This window comes from Carassius auratus, chromosome 26 (assembly GCF_003368295.1).
Source record: "Carassius auratus strain Wakin chromosome 26, ASM336829v1, whole genome shotgun sequence".
NCBI lineage: Eukaryota > Metazoa > Chordata > Actinopteri > Cypriniformes > Cyprinidae > Carassius > Carassius auratus.
In genome coordinates, this window is record NC_039268.1 from 4,869,750 (window position 1) to 4,888,812 (window position 19,063).

The 19,063-nt window shown below is 34.8% G+C and overlaps 1 protein-coding gene across 3 annotated transcripts in view; it reads right to left on the reverse strand.

Moving 5' to 3' along the window:
- The window catches only part of trim2a (tripartite motif containing 2a), a 38,816-nt gene extending 32,871 nt beyond the window's left edge, over positions 1-5,945 (reverse strand). For 2 of the 3 annotated variants that reach the window (XM_026203798.1, XM_026203795.1), the window contains exon 1: positions 5,816-5,945. The gene's annotated coding sequence lies outside the window, so the exon portion shown is untranslated. Of the gene's footprint in view, positions 1-144; positions 258-5,815 lie in introns of those variants that run through there. The other variant, XM_026203797.1, reaches the window with a different exon arrangement.
- Positions 5,946-19,063: the final 13,118 nt, after the last annotated feature.

Below are 19,063 nucleotides of genomic sequence, written 5' to 3' on the forward strand. Positions count from 1 at the left end.
GACGCATAAAAAAAACAAAAAAAAAAACATTAGCCTTCATAGTCGAAGCAAAAGCAATCAACACATAAATATAAGACAGCACTATATTACACATTAATAGTGTGTATTGCTCTTAACAGAACTTTCATGGTTGGGTTTACTCACTCTCATTTCTACAGAGGAATCCTATAGTTTTCTTCAGCCTTCAGCTAGTAAAGCACTACTGCCATACATCCAGTTCAGTTCTACTATGATGTTGTTCTCAACAAGTCCAGCACATCACAGGGCTTTCTAGACACCGAGCTCAGCTGTTTTGTTTATGACCTGCCTTGGCAATTGACCACATTAGCTTCATAGAGTCATACTGACCAGTGACCATGGTGATGACCAAGTCCCCAACCACATCAGCCCAAACAACAAAAACAAAGCTTTACTTCTTTTAGCTTAATGTAGAGTTTTGAGTAAAACTCATACTGGTACATGTATCAAATCAGCTGTTCCATTGTAAAGGATGCTTTACTGGAAGTATTTAGGATAAATGTATGTTTGTTTTAAACATATGTGACCCGTGCTGGCAAAATTAGTAGGAATTATACTCATAATGACAGAACAAGACAGAACAAGAAAGTCTATTAATAATCTTTGATTGCGCAGAAAAGTATTATAATACTAAAGGCACCAATACAAAGTGGCACAGAGTGCTTATCACTAATACAAAGGGAAGAAATATTGATACATAGAGAATTAAATCTGTGCGTTAGTGTACTGAGCGTTTTCTTTGAATAGTTTTAAACCTCAGTTAATGTGCACTCTTGAAGAGAGTTCATCGTTTTGACTGTAGTAACAGAACGTGACACGCAGTTTGATTGCTGAATGGAGGATTACAAACAGCCGCAGGAGAGAAAAGTTAAAGCTGCAGTAGGTAACTTTTGTAAAAATATATTTTTTACATATTTGTTAAACCTGTCATTATGTCCTGACAGTAGAATATGAGACAGATAATCTGTGAAAAAATCAAGCACCTCTGGCTCCTCCCAGTGGTCCTATTGCCATTTGCAGAAATACATCCGCTCCCGGTAAGAAATCAACCAATCAGAGCTGCGGTCCGTAACTTTGTTTGTGTTCAAAATGTAGAAAAATGTATATAATAAGCGAGTACACCATGAATCCATTTTCCAAACCGTGTTTTTTGCTTGTCCTGAATCACTAGGGTGCACCTATAATAAGTGTTTATATTCTGACTATTTTAGATTGCTTCGGGGGTACCGCAGCGGAGTAACCCAATACCTTTGTGATTCTTCATAGACATAAACAGAGAGAAGTAGTTCCGGCTACGATGTTCTTCCGCAAGACGCAAGCAGTTCTGTTTATTAACCGCTAGAGCGTCAAAAGTTACCTACCGCAGCTTTAATGTGCACTTGAATTTAATGACTTCTTTATTAATCTGTACCTCACATTAAACAATGGAACAGCTTCAGAACACCTGAAATATGTCCACGAAAAAATTTTGGTGCTTTATAATGTTTTTGTGCCTTCCTTGGGGCTCAACAATAACACAGAATAGTATACGCACAGTATTGGATTTGGATCGGTCTCGTCTGATCGATACCCGATCTGCAGAAAATGCCAGTATAGGAGCAGATACCGATCCCATGTATCAGATCAATTTCATTTTTTTGTGACATCTAGAGTTCATTTTCTACTCAAAATGACCCATTCACACTGAAAAACCATTCACTGATTGTTACCGTCTTTGTGTACCAAGTGCCAGGTATTGTGTTCTCTGTGTTCAGTTGGAAATACATAAATACTAGTTTCAGCCTCAGACGTCTTGCCCACAGACCATTGGCTGTTGTTGTTGGGACCATTCAAAGCGACCAAGGTTCCCAGACCTATTGCCATCAATCTGAAGGTCAGGCTACACAAGACTACATAATAATACTTTTAACATCTAAACTACATGTTCATCCAATGAATTCATTTAGCAGTCTAACCAATACAGTTTTAGATAGTAAGAATGAACAATATAAAATTTTTGAGTTTGTGTAAAGTACATCTTATTAAAAATTGAAAACAGTGAGACATTGAACACATCCTACATTAAACGGGACGTTAAATGTATATTAAATTTAAGATCTGACACTCTGCTACACCATTCCTCTAGAAAACACAGTATACCACATCAGAGGGGGAGGGAGTTTAATTCGAGCTTTCTGTAACCAGGCAACAACAGCATTTCCAGCACAGCAAAATCACCATAATTAGTATAAAATATAATTTACAAGTGACTGATGTTGTGCCTTTGTGTTTCAGATCCTGAAAAAAAAGAAGTTCAAACCAACTCACTTTTCAAGTGCTAGAGAATACTCGACTGCTTTTAGTTTCTTACTTCATTTATTGACTGTTTCACTATAATGCACCTTCATTATAAAACTCCAACTGCTTTAAGCCTACTATTAAGAAATGTGTGTGTATGTACCAAACTTTTTAAACGTACCTGTTCACAAACAAATCACTGAACTGAACAGGGCTTCGTTTCCCAAAAACATTGTAAGTAGATTCTAGACAATGCACCAAACTAAAATTAGCTAAAACAGTAATTTCTGGTTTAGGCCAAAATAGTTTGTGGGAGCCGAAACTCTAGAGAAGAGCATTTAGCTAAATATATGCACATATTCCTTATATTTTTACTTAACCTACTATTTAATGTATGTTTTGATAAATCTGTCATGAAAACAATTTACATGTTACATGTTTATACTGTATAACAACAAATTGGAGTAGTAACATAAATCTATTAACATCCATAACATTGACAACCAAAATCCTAACCAATACCCTAAATGTAACTACTACCTTATAAACTAATAATAAGCAATATCTTTTTAAACAAAGAAAAACTTTAACTTTAGTTTCTGTGCTTCGGTAAAAAAATATGGTAACACTTTAGAATAATGGCCCCTTAGTTAATGTTAGTTAACTGCATTAGTTAACATGATCTAAGCAAGAACAATCCTTCTACAGCATTTATTAATCTTAGTTGATGTTAATTTCAACATTTTCAAATCAAAAGTTGTGCTTGTTAACATTAGTTACTGCACTGTGAATTAGCATGAACTAACAATGAATAACTGCATTTTCATTAACTAACATTGACAAAAGATGAATAAATACAGTATTAAATGTATTGTTCATTGTTTGTTCATTAATGAATTAACTAACATTACCTAATGGACCATTATTCTAAAGTGTTACCAAAATTATTTCTGTGAATCCCTATTAACTATAATTAATAAGTCTGAAGCTTTTAAGAGCTCTTAAATAATTTAACAGCTATGTAATATCTGTCGCACAGCAGGAGTATTTGCAACTGCAGATTAATGCAATGAAATTTTTTATATAAAAAAATATTAATAAAAAATAAATACACGCACACACAAACAAGTACAAGTACAGTTAACGGAAAAGGTTAAAGGAAATATGCATAGATAGCACATAGACATGTGACCTTTGCCATACATTCACAGCCCATCACAATCCATGTCACACAGGGTTGACTCTTTACACTGCCCCTCCTCCACCACTTTCATCAGCACTAATCATCTCATCAGGGCTTTAACCTAGACTTACACACACACACACCACTGCCAGGGCACGTATGACATCCAACACTAGACACAGGGAGAAACCACTAAGCAATAGTAAAACATAAATTGTGCTCATTCATCTTTCCATTACTTTACAAGAGGAATGGCAACTTTGCTTATTCAATTCGGGAACACTGTGACTTTATAACAGAGAAGCATCAGCTTCACAACAGAATAATAATGCAAATCAAATCCTTTTATCCATAGATTTGATCATGATTTCAGCATGAGGACAGAGGGTGGACACAGATGCACTGCATATCTGTCAATTTCACAATACGCCAATTCAGTATTGATGTATGCCGTTCTCAGCCATTAAGTATAATAACTGTACAAGGTTTGTTACCAATATAAAACTGAAAGACAGGAATGGACAACAACTGTAATGGTGTATGGAGAATAAAACCTTGTTTAGGTACAGCCAATCAAAGAGCCTATGTGATCAAATGTAAGTAGTTCAGTTCCTCCAATTTATCATCAGTAACCAAACAAAATCAATATTTGTGTACAGCCACAACCTCAGCAACAACCTGCATGCCTCAGATTTCATAAAAACAGACTGGTAAGTCATTTTGTTCAAAATTACCAAATTGTAAAACTCTACATTAAAAATAATTATAGTAAAAAGCATGAATCATGGTTATCGCTCGAGTGTCAATTAAAATCATGATACTTGGGAGAAAATAACTTTATTTGCATACAGCCAGAAGAGCAGCACACTAGAAACCACGACAAATGAGGAAGAGATTAAACTAAGCAGGAACATCATTCGTTTTCGCATATGTGACAGTTCGTAGCAGATTTATAAAAATAAAAAAAAACGTATATATCATTATTTTCCCAAACAAAACATTACATCTACTTTTATGGTCCTTTTTGGACCTAATATTTTAACTCATTGACCACTTTAGTGGATTGGAAAAGAACAGAGAGGATATTTTACCATATTTACCAAATTTGTGCATAGCATAGAGGGAGCATAAATTATGATTTAAAAAAGTTGGGTTAATAATTCCTTTCAGTGTTAAAAAAATACATATAAAACAATTCTGTCTTTAGTGCCACTAAAAATATCATAAGCCACTGCCTTCCTGTATGCAAACCAGGACACTGGGCCAATCAGCTTCCTGAGAAGGCCTATCAGCTTGAATGTGTGTGCTCTACAGCCCACCAAGTTAAACTGATCTTGTTTACAATCTGCATTTCCTTTCACAGAGTCCTTTTGCTTAAGACAAGCAGTACTACACAATGCTTGTCTAAATTATGTGTTAATTCACAAACTGCTGGTTTGAAAGTATCGCAATGTTAAAGAAAGCTGTTATTACAACTGTGTTTGTGTGTGTGTGTGTGTGTGTGTGTGTGTTTGTGGCAACATCTTCAACTGACTATATAGCCTACATTACAGTAATCATTAAAGTTGCAACCACGGAGTGAATTACAATAGGCGAGCAAGGATAACCACCAAGGTCTTGTCTAACTGTCAAATAGTAGCAAACAACTCACAGATACACACACACACACACACATCGTCTTATATCAGAGTGGCATATTTTCCTTGAATAGGCGTCAGTGCACAGTCTGCAACTGTTGATAAACTCTTTCCAGACATGCAGGAAGGGAGCAGAACTGTCATGTTACAATGAATTATCACAAAAGACAATGGCTCGTGTAAAGCAATGTTGTTGAAGTGTTCTGAAAATGGCAGATCATATAATTCCCATAGTAAATACTATTTACTGGGAATTATATGGTCTAACATTTTCAGAATGCATTCACTACTATACTAAACAGAGATACATGTAAATTGTGATTTCTGAAGAAATTGGTAGGCTACAGGTGAATTCATGTGACATGAAGCATCTGAAGACACTAGCTGAGCTTCAGTAAAATATATGGTTTTAATTATAACAACATATTGTAATCATAAAGTCCCTGAAAATTATTTAAAAAATTAAAACTGTAGTTGTGAACTAAAAGTACCATCAACTAATATATGTAGACTATGTATTTATATTTTCATGATAGATAGATATTCTCTGCCATACAAAGTTAAAGAAGCCTGTTGCATGCATAATAATTTATGAAAATATAAAAAAAAAAAAAAAAAACTCACAGCCACAGTGAGTATAAGTGCACATGTTCCTGTCATCGCAGAGAGCTGATTTCTCTCTATTGCTGAAAATACTTACACGATCTCCATGTCTGCACTCCTGCTCAAGCCGATTAATTCCACCAAATAACACCGTCAGACTGTCTCTATCTGTCCACTCATTTTTCTCTTTATGAAACGTGAGTCACGGATAACAAAACTCAATGTGTAGTGTGGCGTCAGCTGCTGTCAAAAGCCAAAGGGAGGAGCCGTTGAAAGTGACCAATCGGAACACTTAAAGGACTGTAAGGGCGGGGTTACCTTGACTAGCAGCGGTTTGTGGCCAATCGCAAGGGTGTATTTTAAATGAGGGCGGGGGAAGTGTGAACTGGTTTGTGAGGTGTAGGGTAAAAACTCACTGTCCACGCAGCAGGGATGAGAGGATTTGAGAGTAACTGTAGTTCAGGTTGAGTACAGTATGTGTATTCACGTGTATTCCTACTTAATCATATTTATAATGTATATTTATAAAATAACCAGTGTCTGACAAAACGGATTACCATATCCCTGTTTTCTCCCACATAAACTGTCAACAAGAAGTTTTTATTATTATATATATATATATATATATATATATATATATATATATATATATATATATATATATATATATATATATATATATATATATACAGTAGGACTATATTATTTTACAGAGTAACATAACCAAAGATTACGGTTTATACATTACAATAAAATATCTGTGCAGGTATAAACCTTCTTGTTTAACAAAGACAAGTGGTCAAAGATAAAAAAAAGGCAAAATAAAAGCATATATTATTTAAGCAATACCAGAGAAATGCATTACAGTAAGTCCATATCAATGCTTCAAGACCATATCAATGTGTGGCATTAACAGAACTCATAACAATTATTTTCAGTATAAGTCCAGAGGTGGTTTTAAAAACCAATGTCAATACAGGAAGCCTGGACAAAAATGTGCCTATATTTGAGGCAGTCACTTGGCTGAATCAGTTCAGTGATTAAACTTGGCGATTTTGAAAACCTGCACATAAATCATTGACTGTACTAAGACTCCTGTTTACCCACTACATAAAATTAATATCATTTAAAGCTGGTGGGAAATTGTGAATATCCCAAATGCAGGTATATATAAGCTATAGAAACAGGACAATCTGTAGAATGTGTGATGAGTTTCCCATTTGTTTAAGTGTCTCTGAAAATAATGGCTTCATCTCTGAATTAATTTTTAGAGTGCAATAATGCAAGAAGATAGTTTATGATCACAGAACTCTAAGAAGCAACTAGTGAGAAACCAGATTAATATGCTTCGAGCTAAATATTTATCTTCACATCAGCATCAGTTGCTACTTTTACCTACAGGCTGATGGTGTCAAGTCTAAGATAAGACTTTTTAACTGCAGACATGCTTAGTTGGCTTGTTTTCAAAGTCCCAGAGGACTATCATGCCAAAATAAGCTGAATTAGCACCACTGAGATTGGATGGGTCAGACTGGGGCATTGTGGGAGAACACACACACCCACCCACACACACACACCAAAACATGCACAACACACGCATTGGTCATGACTCATGAGGGTACAAACTGTTGGAATAAATCATCAAATATTTATCAAAAACGTTGTTTTATCAATGCAAAATTATTGAATAATAACCTTAAATTCCATGTTCATAGTCTTTTTTTTAATGAGTGAGAGGAGTGGCTGATCATGTTACATTCTGATAGGTAACACGGTAGCTCATATAATTCCTAATATAAAAAGGCTACTATGATGTAACATTTTCAGAATACATTTACTATAGTAAATAGTGATAAATGGAAATTGTGACTTCTGAAAATGCTATGCTACAAGTGAATGGTATGCTATGAATTAAGGTGGCCTGAAGCATCTTGTATAGCTTTAGGCCATTTGTCTGATGTGCACAAAATTTGGTATGCAATCATTTATGTATGAAAAAAAAGGACATTGTGAAGAAACAGTTTCATGAATTTCTGATGCTAAGGAGTTACAGCATTTAAATGACGACAAACCATTTACTTTAATGTGACTGAAAGAAGAAAGTCTGTAGCTAGTATTGATGCTGTCCACCAGAGGGAACCACAGTTTCACAATAGCTCCACATGTAGGCTACTATATAACACGTAACATAATTGAAATAACGTTAACATGCTGTACGTTTATATTTAAACAGGTAATTAATATTATTAGATATTTGTATTTTTATACGTTTTTAACAGTAACTATTTGTCTAAGGTTTCTATTTGTGTTAAGTATTTTTTTGAATTCATACTGTGTTGACCATTTAATCAGTGTCGCGTGCTCTTGACTAGCTTACGGTTATTATTATTATTTTAATTTTTTATAAAAAAATTATTTCATAGTTAGCTCTTTTTAACAGTAGACCGTGTGTAACATTCAAAAATAAACAAGCGCAATCGAATGAGCTGCAGCCATACATCTAAATATTCTATTACTGTTATAACGTCATGCATTGGAGTGCAGTCTTTAGTTCTTGCGTGTGACTAGGACAAGCGAATACTTCCTATAAAGGTAATTTTAAGAGATAAAACAAAAAACAAAGATCATTAACTTAAATTCTTATTATACTGGATTTTGTATTTCTGTGCATGACTCTTACACTGTTTGAGCTGGTATATGTGGGTCATGTGAAAACATTAGCCTACATTACATGAAAACATGTTTATTTCAATATAAAAGCAGATGCTTCATTTGAATACAACATAAAATCATTGTATTTTTGATACTGTTCTTCTATGTTTTTTTGTTGTTATTTTTCTATGCTTGACTTTTTATCTACATAATCACTGTCTGGGTTAGGTGACAACTTTAAATTAACAAGGTGAGTTCGATAATAACCCAAATGTTTCTTACAATCTAAAATAAATATTCTATCATTATCAAATCAGATGTTTAATTTGATAACAACATAAAATCATTGTATTTTTTTACTGGTCTTCTGTGTATTCTTGACCCTTTTCATGTAATGTACTGTTTGAGCCCCTATTATGGTAAATGGGGGTCATGTGAAAACATTAAATGAATAATTAAGTTCAATAACCCAAATGTTTCTTACAATATAAAATCTGAAAGTTTTATTTGAAAAAAAAAAAAATCACTGTATTTCTTACGCATGACTCTCTTCTATGCCACTGTTTGAGCCCTTACTATGGTTAATGTGGGTCATGTGACAACAGTAAATGAAAAAAAGTATGTTTAATAACCCAAATGTTTCTGATAATATAAAATCAGAAAGTTTCGTATGAATACAGTATAACATCATTTCTGATGCTGGTCTTCCATATTTTTTCTATGCTTGACTCTCTTCATCTGAATGTCACTGTTTGAGCCCCTACTATGGTAAATATGCATGTGACAACATTAAATTAACAAGGTAAGTTCAATAACCTAAATGTTTCTTGCAAAAGAATACACCATGAAATCCCTGTATTTCTGATGCTGGCCTTCTCTGTTTTTTTTTTTTTTTTCTGTGCTTGACTCTCTTCATCTGCATGTTACTGTTTGAGCCCCTACTATTAAAAATATGCATGTGACAACATTAAATTAACAAGGTAAGTTCAATAACCTAAATGTTTCTTGCAAAAGAATACACCATAAAATCCCTGTATTTCTGATGCTGGCCTTCTCTGTGTTTTTTTTTTTTCTGTGCTTGACTCTCTTCATCTGCATGTCACTGTCTGAGCCCCTACTATTATAAATATGCATGTGACAACATTAAATTAACAAGGTAAGTTCAATAACCTAAATGTTTCTTGCAAAATAAAATAAACTGTTTCATTTGAATACATCAAAGAATCATTGTATATCTGATATTGGTCTTTGTTTTGTTTGTTTTTTCTTGTTTTTTTTTTTTTTTCAATGCTTGGCTCTCCTATTCTACATGTCACTGTTTGAGCCCCTGCTATGGTAAATGTGGGTTATGTGACATTATGAAATGTTTTATTTAAATAATCACAAAGTTTCTTTTTATTTAGAATCAGATGCTTCATTTGAATACACCATAAAACACTGTACCATTATTTCTGATACTGGCCTTCTATGTTCTTTCAATGCTTGACTTTCTTTAATTTATCACTGTTTGAGCTTCTACTATGGGAATGTGGGTCCGGTGACATCATTAACAAGGTAATTTCAGTAAACCAATTTTTTTCTTGCGATATTAAATCAGAATGCCTTTTCTTTGAATACACCACAAAATCACTTTAGTTCTGACACTGGTCTTCTCTGTTTCTTTCTATGCTTGATTTCTTTCTTCGACACGTGACTATTTGAGCCTATACGATGCTAAATATGGGCAATGTGACAACAGTAAATTAACAAGGTAAGTTTAATAACCCAAATGTTTCTTGCAGTCGAAAATCATAAAGTTTTTCATTTGATTACGCCATAAAATCAGTGTATATCTAATACTGTGTATTTCTCTTCATCTACATGTCAATGTTTGAGCCCCTGCTACAGTAAATGTGGGTAATTTGTCAACAATAAAAAGGTAATTTCAATGATCAAAAAGTTTATTTTAATATAAGAATCTGATGGTTCATTCAAAGACACCATAAAATCACTGTATTTCTGATACTGGTGATCTATGTTTTTTCTGAGCTTGACTCTCTTCATCTACATGCCACTGTCTGAGTCTCTACTGGTAAATATGGACCATGTGAGAACATTAAATTAACAGGGTAAGTTTCATAACCATAATGTTTCTTATAGTGTATTTCTGATTGTGGAATTTGGTTCCTTTCTATGCTTGACTCTCTTCATCTAGCCTACATATCACTGTTTGAGTCCCTACTACTGTAAATGTGGGTCATGTGACATCATTAAATTAACAAGGTGAGGAAGATAACCCAAATGTTTCTTAAAAAAAAAAAGTATTTCAATTGATTACACCATAAAGTATATCTGATACTGTTCTTCTGTGTTTTTCTCTGCTTGACTCTCTTCATCTTTATGCCACAGTTTGAGCACACAATGTAAAATATGACAAGAAGGGTCATGTGACAACATTAAAATAATAGATAACCCAATTTTTTATTCCAAAATATTAATCATATTCACTACTTGATAATGACCAGAGTCTTGTCCAAACCCAGTAAATAGTGTGCCATCTAGTGGTACAACGGTGTAGAATGGACTATCTGCTGTTAAATAATAAAGGAGAATGGACTTGCAGCTGTACTATTCACACAGATAGGTTTGTTTATTTCCAAAACCTGGAAATTCACTTCTCTTTCATCATAGATCCTAAAATTAACTTGTTCTCTAAGCCAACAGGACAACTTCATTGAGAAGGTAGAAATAACACCTTCCACAAACTTAATTTACTTCCATCCATCCAATCTGCTGAGATTGCTACTTTGTTACATCTCTTCATTCAAGAAACAGCTGAAGACACTGCTTTTCATCAAGAATTTTACTTTCAGGAATCCATAATTAAAAGAACTTTGTATAAATAAATTTGTATAAATAAATTGAGTTTACATAAGGTGATGGAATACTATTTTATTTGTACACTTTTGCCAATTTTTCTTTTTTCTACCCAAAAGATCCCAAGAGCCTTATGAAGAAAGATTTAAGCCAATTAAATTGTCTAGAGTTGGCAATTTTGACTAATCGGATCAATGCAATGTCCAACCTTAATGAAACTTGATACACTTTGACAAAATTATATTATGTCTGCACAAGAATAACTCTGAAAGTTTGATCGGGGAAATTGAAAGTGCTAAACAATCCTGAAGAATCAATTGTATGAATGAAAAATGGCTGCCCTCAATCAATCAAATTCCAGCAGGCTATAAATCAAATCTGAATGGCCTATCATGACAGAAATGGATATACTTGTACATTGTGTTAAAATGAGTATGCATAATATTAATGTTGTACTAAAAACTCTTAAGCCATGTGTGATAGAATCAAAAGTTACCAGGTGTAAACAGGCACATATCGGTACCAGAATACTTCTTCTCCACTCTTCAGGCATGCTCTTACTTTCCAAGATAATATTAAACAACATGGTTAATAACTTCACTGCCATCTCTTCTAAGCATCTCCATACCTCTGCTGGTCATCTTCATCTTTTTAATGGCTGCCCTCCTTATCCTCACTAATACCCTGTACTTGCTGATTCTATATCCACATCATTCAACCTTCTCTAAGTTTCATTTTCTACATTCATCAGCTCCTCAAAATACTCCATCCACTTTCTCAACAGTCTTATCCAATTGCATTCTTTATTACCCTAACATGTAGCAAATCATTCCCAGCTCTATCCCTCTGTCTATCTAATTGGTACAATAGAGTTCAAAATATCTATGAATGCTGATCCCAATGCATCCTTTTCAAAATCAACATTGATATTAAAATCACAATTAACCTTTATCTGCAGCCAGCACCAACTCGGATATAAAATCATCAAATTCTTTAATAAACCTCCCCCTTTACCTTTTGGATGTGGCTAAAATTTATAAAAGTAATCTTGGGGGGTAGACTCATTTAAAATAATGTGATCATCTTGTTTGAGTCAGGTTTCTGTCAAACACAGCACATCTAGGTTATGTTCAGTAATCATATAATTTACAAAAAAAGCTTTCGTAGAAAGGGACCTGGTATTCAATAAGCAAAGCGTTATCATTTGTTTAACCATATTACATCAGTTTTTTTTATTTGTTGAACATCAATTAAATTGTTACTCTTAAATTGGTTTGGACTTTTTTTGTATTTTATAGTTCCATCTCTTTTCAACAAGCTCTCATATTCTATCTTACTGTCTTCAATCAAAATTTGGATGCGTGTTCTGAAACCTTCTCTGTCAGCCTAACGATTTCCCTGCATATATCTCTTGTGAATCCCTTGGAGGAGAGTCCCGAGGTGGCGGATGGTCGACAAGTGACCAAAGTGGAACCAATGGGAAGAGGGAGCCCAGTGGATCCACAGGGATGATGGGCCACGGTGGAGATGAGGGAACTAGGAGCCAAGGTGGATTCTGAGGGTCGTAGGGTGAGTTGGAGTCCGAGAGATTCAGGAGGATCAGGGCTGGACAAGACCAGCAAAAACACAGAGGATTCATGGTCGGAAAGACACAGAGAAAAAAAGACTGATAGAGCTAGATGAAGATGAAGAAACCAATTGATCGAAAAGAGAAAGTAAATCTACAGAGGCCAGCTGCCGCTCACCCTCAGTGGCAGATATGTGGGTAGGGCATTCCTCCATGCCCTCGTACTCAACAAGAGTCCCCACCTGGAGAGGCGCTGTTGCTGACTCACACACCTGGTCAGACTCCATATTGGGCTCAAGCTCCAGGTTGATAATCTGAAGCATTTTGTTTACAGTGGGTTCTGTCTCCATATCTGCGGTTAGCTCAGGCTTTAGCTCTGTTTCACAGGGTGAAGGCTGGCTGGGCTCTAGACAGGAAGAGGGCTGGTGAGTTCTTTGTTTGTGTTAAAAAATGGTGAGTGGTGATTTATTATTTACCAACACCCAAAAGCGGCGAGTCTTCTTCTCCATTTTTATAGTGTACCTCTGTGGCGAAATTATAGTGCTACATACTGATATGGCAATAATACATAGTTTTGTTTCGTGGTTTCGTGTGAATGCAGATATTTTTTGAGACAGGGAAAAAGAAGATTGGATAGGGAAAGCTCTGGCTTCGTGTGGATGTAGCCTAAGAACACAAAAGGTAACGACATAATTGATTAAGGTCAGGTGAAGCAAATCCAATTAAGACACTAGAGAAATCTAGGTCACAAGACACAGACACAGCAGAACTGTGATAAACATATCTTTACAAGAAATAACTAAAAACAAAAAGGGCATAAAGGGCGATTTTTTTTTTACTTCTCTTTTAATAACAGTCATTTGTTTTACCTTATACAATACTGCCGCTTGTGCCTCTGTTAAATATGATTTCTTTGTCTAGTGGATATATTTTTCACTTTGAGAACCGGGGGCAATAAAAACATGTATTGATACATCAAGATAAATCAGTGTGTGAGATATAAGGACAGTTAGAGGAAATCTGCCCTGGCATGGCAGACTGAGAGAAAACAGGAGAGCTTTGTACTGTACCATACACTGGGACAGTGGTGGACGAAGTACACAAATCAAGTACTTGAGTAAAAGTACAGATACATATGGTAAAATATTACTCCAGTAAAAGTAAAAGTACTCCTTTTTCAATTTTACTCAAGTGAAAGTACAAAAGTACTCGAGTTTTTATGTACTTAAGTAAAAAAGTACTGCAAGATAGATGTTTGCAATTTTATATAGGCTACTTAATTTAATTTTATATTAGCACATATTCTTTTTATAATCCTACTGCTCAAAATACCTTGGATTTTTTCAAAATAACCACTATATGAAGTCAAGATATATTTTTGTTGTTGATATGGACTACGCTGATGAGAGTAATGTTCACTGTGAAGCTTACACTGTGATGTACCCGAGAGAAAACAGAGATGACCATCTGATTTTCACCAGTAAGAAAAAAGTATTTTAAAGTTTGTTGTTTTACAGAATATCAAAGTTACAGTAAAGACCAAAAGTTTGGACACATCTTCTCATACAAAGAGTTTTCTTTATTTTCATGACTATGAAAATTGTAGAGTCTCACTCAAGGCATCAAGGGCTATTTGAGCAAGAAGGCGAGTGATGGGGTGCTGCGCCAGATGAACTGGCCTCCACAGTCACCGGACCTGAACCCAATCCAGATGGTTTAGGGGTGAGCTGGACCGCAGACAGAAGGCAAAAGAACCAACAAGTGCTACGCATCTCTCGGGGAACTCCTTCAAGACTGTTGGAAGACCATTTCAGGTGACTACCTCTTGAAGCTCATCGAGAGAAAGCCAAGAATGTGCAAAGCAGTAATCAAAGCAAAAGGTGGCTTTTTTGAAGAACCTAGAATATGACATATTTTCAGTTGTTTCACACTTTTTTGTTATGTATATAATTCCATATATAATTCCATATGTGTTAATTCATAGTTTTGATGCCTTCAGTGTGAATCTACAATTTTCATAGTCATGAAAATAAAGAAAACTCTTTAAATGAGAAGGTGTGTCCAAACTTTTGGTCTGTACTGTATATATGACATGATAATAAGGCCTGAAGTTAGGAAGAACATTTTACGAAAAAAATAATAAAAAAAATGTAAATAAAGATAATGATTTTTTCCTTCTCAAATCTTGTCTGTGGTTTAAAAACACCCCTGGCCAAACGGGGTGCATCTCTTCCCACTGATAATTACTGTAGTTACCATGTTCTGAACATCACATCCTTTCTTTTCTAACCAGATGTAAACTATATTATATATATATATATATATATATATATATATATATATATATATATATATATATATATATATATAGGTGGCTGAATAAAAATATTTGGACATTATTTATAAAAATTACATCAATTTAGCACCAACAAGCTTGTTAGCTAGACAGTTAGCATCAGCTAACAATATTTACTTATTTTCAGTACGATGAACATTCATGTCTGTCTACTCGTCTAGTTAATCCAAACAATATACATATGTATAACGTTACTGTCGATAAACAATATAAAAACAGACGTAACATAGGACATTTTAATAAAACTGTTAACATCACGGCAGCGGGGAATTTGAACGTGCACGAGTTATTGTATTTAATCTGTGTTATTTTATGGGTTTTTTGTTGTTGTTGTTTTTTTACCTAGAATTGATGTGTCTGCATCGTCTGCACTCGAGCATTTGAGTGGGCTTAAATAGATACCTTTACAACGGATTTAGTTTCCAAACAACTGACAGTTTTGACCTAAATATGATTTTCAGTTACAATAATTAATCCAAAATTTCGACATTAATAACTTACTTTTAGCAACGTCAGACGCACGCGCGCTCACAAGATCTCCCGGTTCCTACTTCTGGTGACTCACACTAAGGTTCATTTGAATCAGTGAGTGGTCGACTCCAGAACAGCTGCAATCGGATCATTCTAAATCGTAAACGAATCGTTTGGTGTGATTCGCGATCCGATTTAAAAGTTTATTTTGAAAAGATTCAGTTCGTTCATGATGAATCAGACACCGCTTCTGCGTGTCGGAGCACGTGATATTATAGGGAGTAACGATATGTTTTATGAAATGTAGTGAAGTAAAAAGTACGATTTTATGCTTTGGAATGTAGTGAAGTAAAAGTAAAAGTTGCTCAAAATAAAACTACTCCAGTAAAGTACAGATACTTGAAAAATGTACTTAAGTACAGTAACGAAGTAAAGCTACTCCGTTACTGTCCACCACTGCACTGGGACTTTTCTTCCAAAAGCCTTAAAGATATAAAAAAACTGAACATAACAGTGTTTGTTACTCATATACAGTACCATTATGCATGTTTCTTAAAAAAATATAGCAAAAATTCTGAACTTAGAGTTACACTATTGGTAATAGATGTAATAGTTTCAGTACCCACCAGTGGCTAATTCTGTTAGTAAAGAAAAATATTACCATTTTGTGTTCATTTTAGAACTTTATCCAGTATTTTGAGAATGTAGCTGTACAGAAGCAGTAGTCCTAGTTTGACAGAGGTCTAATGTGCAACTGGAAAATCTCTTTCTGTTCATTCAATATTAAACTCGAACGTGATGTGTCCTTTACTTTACAAGCTATTTTAGTTTCTCAGTTATCAGCCAATATTTAAACCAAGGTGGATGTGATTTATAATTTATCTGTGTTAGTTTTATAAAGAATGTTAATCGTTAACAACAATGAATCAAAAATATCTGTTACTGGCCTTCCTTCCCATGGAAACCATTTAAGACATATACACTAAAGCCAAGCATTCAAGACAATAATCGGCCCATGTGTATGGGTTTATATACGTAACTTTAAAGTAAATACATAGCCTGCAAACCCGATTCCAAAAAATTTGGGACACTGTACAAATTTTGAGTAAAAAAGGAATGGAATAATTAAAAAATCTAATAAACTTATATTTTATTCACAATAGAATATAGATAACATATCAAATGTTGAAAGTGAGACATTTTGAAATGTCATACCATATATTGGCTCATTCTGGATTTCATGAGATCTACACATTCCAAAAAGGTTGGGACAGGTAGCAATAAGAGGCCAGAAAAGTAAAATGGACATATAAGGAACAGCTGGAGGACCAATTTGCAACTTATTAGGTCAATTGGTCAAGATGGGTAGAGGATCACCAATTCCCCCAATGCTGCGGTAAAAATTGTGGAGCATTATCAGAAAGGTGTTTCTCAGAGAAAAATTGCAAAGAGTTTGAAATTATTATCATCTACAGTGCATAATATCATCCAAAGATTCAAAGAATCTGGAACAATCTCTGTGCGTAAGGGTCAAGGCCGGAAAACCATACTGGATGCTTGTCATCTTAAGGCTCTTAGACGGCACTGCATCACATACAGGAATGCAACTGTAATGGATATCACAACATGGGCACAGGAATACTTCCAGAAAACATTGTCAGTGAACACAATCCACCGTGCCATTCGCCGTTGCCGGCTAAAACTCTATAGGTCAAAAAAGAAGCCATATCTAAACATGATCCAGAAGCACAGGCGTTTTCTCTGGGCCAAGGCTCATTTAAAATGGACTGTGGCAAAGTGGGAAACTGTTTTGTGGTCAGAAAATGTGAAGTTCTTTTTGGAAAACTGGGATGGCATGTCATCAGGACTAAAGAGGACAAGGACAACCAAGCTGTTATCAGCACTCAGTTCAGAAACCTGCATCTCTGATGGTATGGGGTTGCATGAGTGCGTGTGGCATGGGCAGCTTACACATCTGGAAAGGCACTTTTAATGCTGAAAGGTATATCCAAGTCCTAAAAACAACATATGCTCCCATCCAGATGTCAATTTTTTTCCAACATGACAATGCCAGACCACATACTGCATCAATTACAACATCATGACTGCGTAGAAGAAGGATCCGAGTACTGAAATGGCAAGACTGCAGTCCAGATGTTTCACCCATAGAAAACATTTGGCACATCATAAATAAGAAGATGCGACAAAGAAGACCTAAGACAGTTGAGCAACTAGAACCCTGTATTAGACAAGAATGGGACAACATTCCTATTCCTAAATTTGAGCAACTTGTCTCCTCAGTCCCCAGACGTTTGTAGACTGTTATAAAAAGAAGAGGGGATGCCACACAGCGGTGAACATGGCCTTGTCCAAACTTTTTGGAGATGTGTCATCTATGTTGTATTGTGAATAAAATATTGAAATTTGAAATTTTCACATCATTGTATTCTGTTTTTATTCACAATTTGTACAGTGTCCCAACTTATTTGGAATCGGGTTTGTACATACATACCTGCATACCCTATTTATAAAGAAAATGTCTTACTAGTTTCATGGGGCATTTTGTCACCCCATGCAAGGCCAAAACAAAATCATCTTGTTGTTCTAATGAGAATAAAGGTCAGTCATTTAATCTACTTGCACAATGACATTGATATTCATCACTTACAGAACATAAACCTGAAACTCAAGTCAAGAGTAAATAAACCATTTAAAACCAGATGGAGTGCTCACAGTGTTCTTCTTTAATTTAACAAAATAATAACACAAATTATATCATAACACAGAAGCACATCATATCCCAAGAACTTAAAGCCATCCATTTACTCTTATACTTGGCTTTGTATAGTACAAAATAATTTGTGTAGTTCTGCATGCAGAAAAATAAATGTGTAATGTTTTGACTCAATATAAAACTAAATACATTAAGTCAAATACAACAACACAAATCATAGTTAAAGCTGCAGTGTAATGATGTGATGGATGGCATCTGTGACAGCAACATTTTACCTGTTTTTAAAATGATTACGTGAGCATGGCATGAATTAGAAATTTGTAAAACTTACTTTTACTACGTAGATATCCAGAGTCCTTTTTGCACTGAATTATAATGGTCTCGTAAGAGAGAACTATTCACACTGCACACAGCACTCAAAGTGAATGTGTCATCTTGCAGAGTATTCCAACTAAAATGCTTCATGTAAGACACTTTTTACATGAATTATTCAGTTCTTTGTGAGCTGGGAAGAAAATATTAATAAATCATATATGAGGCCTTTCATGCTAGCAGAATGTTTTGAAAGAATAAAATCAGTGCTGCCAGGATATTCTCTGTTACTGACTTATTTCATGAAACCAAAATTCACTTTAAATTGTCTCTTCTGTGATCTGTCCATAGATGGTTTGCTTCTTTCATATTCGTCCAGATGTTCCAACATGTCATT